The sequence below is a fragment of the Halyomorpha halys genome, unplaced genomic scaffold, assembly GCF_000696795.3.
Source record: "Halyomorpha halys isolate HHAL.00 unplaced genomic scaffold, Hhal_1.1 Scaffold1572.1, whole genome shotgun sequence".
In the NCBI taxonomy this organism is placed as follows: Eukaryota; Metazoa; Arthropoda; class Insecta; order Hemiptera; family Pentatomidae; genus Halyomorpha; species Halyomorpha halys.
In genome coordinates, this window is record NW_027105758.1 from 43,194 (window position 1) to 47,465 (window position 4,272).

Genomic DNA, 4,272 nt, shown 5'->3' on the forward strand with positions numbered 1-4,272 from the left:
TTTTTTTTAATTTTAAATTTTTAATAAATGCAACTCTTCATCCATTTTCCCCCTAATTTTCACAATTTTGTAACTGTTCGTTTGTTTTTCGCGCCTACAACGAGCGGGATATTGAGGTCTTTATGGATGAGTTTATTTGTGACGTAATAAGGAACATCGAGGATTTTGAATAGAAAATACTTGTAAAAAATTTATGGAGTTGGTCGAGGGTGCGGTTAAAAAGGAACAAATTTATCAACAACTATTTATTTGGCGACGTTTTGCCCCACTTTGTACACATAGCAAAATATGGAAAGAGTATATTGACTCATTTTCAACTGGAATAGAAAATATTTTTTATACTATTTCACATTTCAATAGATTAATGAAAAAAAATATTTGCAGTTTTATGTTTTACACGTATAAGGCTCCAGTACGAAATACCTCCGGCAGCCCCTTGTCCTCTAACCAAAAAACTAACCAAGTTCACGATCTTCCTTTGATGATACCTGGTATCTTCTTTGTTTCTATTGTTCTTCCTAGCGTCCAAAAATGGCTTCCTTCTTGACAGAAATTGATGAGGACCTCCTCATCCTGAAGACGAACACAGGACGAAAAGCACATGGTTTTCACTATTTGCCCATTGCACACCTGGACGAGGGAAGCGACCATAGGATGCAGAAGTAACTGCGGCAGTGAGATTTCCAACCCAGTGACCAGATAAACAATCACCATTTCTTAATATATGAGACCACCCAAATTTTTGTTATCATAGCTATAATCGAAATAATTTAAATTTTCAGCTAATACACTACCCCAGTTGCCCCCCCAGAGAATTAATATTTGACTTAGAAAGAAATATACCCATGTTCATTAACAAGCAAAAAATATTATAATTTCAACACCCCTTTTCCACATACAGATACCTGAAGTAAGAAACGGACAGGTCCCGATGTATACAGTCCTCTTTGACTTTTCATATGCCTTTGACTCCGTTGATAACACAATCCTCTTCACAAAACTACACAATATTTCTCCGTCTAATAGTTCCCTTGGACTGGTTTCACTCCTTCCTGTCTCTCCTCTCCCTGTCTCTCTGTTGTTATCAATTAAATAAAAAATAAAAAAATTATTACCTGTGATATGTTAGCCGTGTGTGGACTGGCAGGAGTGTGTGGGTTGCTGGGAGGAGTCAACGGCGGGTGGAACCTGAGGCCCGAGCTCTCCCTCGCCGGAGACTGAGGGCCACGTACAACACCGAGGAAGCCTCCACCTTCACCTGATTCCAAAGCGACGGGGGATGGAGGATTGTCATCTTCGGACTGAGATCTTCGACGGTATACAACAGTTTCGTCGACATATTTACTAAGGAACGCCTAAACAATAAACAGAAGATAAAAAATAAATAAAAACAAAATGTTATGAGAATGAATTCATATTATATTGAGGGATGGGAAACTTTTCTTCATTAGGACTCAAATGGATCTTTAGTTATAATAACAATATTTTTTATTTATTCTGAAGCAAATTCCTTAAGAATATAACATCATAAAATATCTCTAATAAAAAAATATATATGTAGTAATTATGATTAACAGAAGGATCTAGAATATGATAGTATAATAAAAATCTAAAAGAACAAAAAAAAAAGAAAAAAGAGCAATAAAACCATAAATAAAAGAACTTATAAGTGAAGGAATTAGGAAACTATCAGTTAAAATTAGAATAATGCAGTCAATTTAAAGTAATTATGAGGCAGAAATTAGTTGAAATTGTTTACAAAAGAATATTAACAACTAGAGAAGTAACACTGCCTAACCTGTAATATTTCATAAGTCTGAAAAAAATCTTTACATAACTTAAAAAACAAAAAAAATTAACGATTTCAAGAGATAATAGGATGATATTCCGGGTAGTGGTCCATAAAGGTACAAAATAATATAAAAAACAATTTAATCTTAACTATCGTTTCGGCCCACTTTGCAAGGCTTCGTCAGGGCTAAATGAAAAACAAGATACAAACATTGTAAGAAGTGACAGAACATTAATATTTGTATCTTATTTTTAATTTACGTAATCTTGTATCAATGCATGAGTGATATTTGAAAAATTATGAATTAATTTAAATGTATTTTTATGATGAATAATTGGTAATAAACACAATTTAAAATAAACTTTGTAATGAGTCTACAAAGTACCTTCATATATTGATTTTAAAATAGATCCTCTCGCCAGTAAAACTAAACAAAAAATAAAAATACATTGAAAGATTATTCACCTTAAGACCCGGTGTAGGAGTAAATTCATTGAGAACAGAAGCTCTATCGAATCTAGAATAAGCAGCGTCTCGGATGGCCACCAAGCCACCGCCTCGTAATCTAATCTCGAGGCAATAGAGGCTAAGATATGCCACTCTAATAACTGTTGTAGATTCAGCGATGACAGTGAAAGTCTGAACTGGAATTTGAGGGCGCTAGAAATCAAGAAAAATGTATTCAGGTTATAAAAAATTCAACAATAATTGTTCTGTATTCAATCATAAATTTTCATAAGACTATCTTTCAATGATTTCCTTATTATAAGTAAGGAGATTATTGTGATTGGGTAAAATTTTTAATACGCAGTTTTCAATGGATTCATCTTTTTTAGAGCCCTCTGAATAAAAAAAAGACAAAGAAATGTCATTATCATACAGGCATTTGAAAGGCAAATAAAATTTTTAAAAATGGTGGAAAAAAATCCTTTAAATTGGACCTGTATTAGTGAAGATATAGAATTTTTACTCTTTCAAAAGTATTTTGCCCAGTTTCCCGTGAAAACCCTTTCACTTTTTCAAAGGTTTTTATTAATTTTTTGATTAATTTAAAATCTATACATTTCCCAGAATGTTCTGAAAGCTTGCTTGAAAGATTATTAAGGATTATTGATCGGATTCTTTGGTCCAATAATATAAACTAAAAAATAAGTAAGTAAAAATAAAATTTTTATTGAACCAGTATTAGGAAAGATATGGCAAGAAATTATTGTATTTGTTTTCGCAGTTAATAATAATCCTTTAATTGTATCCCAAACTCTCCAATCATTACAAACGACTCCTTTATGTGACTATAATAAGGCCTATCAGGACACAGTTGAGCTTTGGGCCTTCACTAAACCTTCGAATTCCTCTCGTATCCAATTCTTACAATCCAAAATCCTAAATCCTCCTTACTTTGTCAAAAATAAAATCATCTACAAAGAACTTAATGTTCCATATATAACCGATCTAGACCGAACCAGATATTAATCCTTCTATTATAAACTCCCAAACCCACTAGTTTCTAACCTTGCTTCCTCTTCCATTTCTGACAATCCTCCAAGGCATCTGAAAAGATGACTTTGAGAATTTGTAAAGTAGAAATGTTATTAGAGTACTACCAATGGGGAGTTTCTCTAAATGCCTGTATCATAAGATTGTAACCAAAAATCAAAAATGTTCAAATCCTTAAATAGTACAAGTATATAAATGGAATAAAAATGCAATAATAAAAGTGTGAATAGAGAAGTAAATATGTTAAAAAATAAATTAATGAAAAGGGGGGGGATAAATGTATATGTGAGAGAAATACACATAAAATAGGAATAAACTAATTATAGAATTTAAATATATTAAAAAATGTGTATGTTGTAAGCAGAAAAATTAGTAATAAATGTTAATTAAATTATATTGAAAATGTAAATTAATGTTTTAAGAAAAATTATGTTATATGATAAGGTGATAACAGAGTCCTAACCTGTTGAAGGAAGGTTCTGTTTGGAGTTTGCAAATGTAAATGATAGAAAGAAAAGTGGTAAGTAAAAGTTTTAAATTTAGGAAAGAATTATGTAGAAGAAATTGTAAGTAGGAATCTATTTAAAAAAAAAAAAAAAAATTGTATAATGTTATTATGATATTATTTTAATGATTAATTTATTTAGAGATGGGACAAAGGCAATTAGCCGGCAATTTTAAGAATTTTAAAAGAAAAAATGAAAACAAAGTAAAGGTAAGACCAAAAAAAAATCAGTATGTAAGTGAAGGAAATAATGAAATTGTTATAAAAATAATTAAAAGGAGCTGTTTGTAGGTATCCTTGAAAATGACCTAAGTGGTCAAAACGTTGGAAGTTTTAAAAAGAATAAAGTTGAGAAAAAGGATCAAAATTGTTTTTAAATAAACAGTTGTAGATGTTAATAAATTGAAAAAAAGGATTAAGACACACTTACAGCATTATGGACCCCTAGTTGTGGAATAGCCGGTAACTTGCTGATCGA

The 4,272-nt window shown here is 31.2% G+C and overlaps 2 long non-coding RNA genes across 2 annotated transcripts; one reads left to right on the plus strand and one right to left on the minus strand.

The window, feature by feature from the left end:
- Positions 1-925: 925 nt before the first annotated feature.
- Positions 926-4,272, minus strand: LOC106690086 (uncharacterized). The gene is made up of 3 exons (XR_010845157.1): positions 4,225-4,272; positions 2,258-2,452; positions 926-1,355 (listed from the first exon to the last, which is right to left on the minus strand). It is a non-coding gene; the product is annotated as an uncharacterized lncRNA (long non-coding RNA).
- LOC136797300 (uncharacterized) lies at positions 3,659-4,266 on the plus strand. The gene is made up of 3 exons (XR_010845158.1): positions 3,659-3,809; positions 3,937-4,004; positions 4,086-4,266. It is a non-coding gene; the product is annotated as an uncharacterized lncRNA (long non-coding RNA).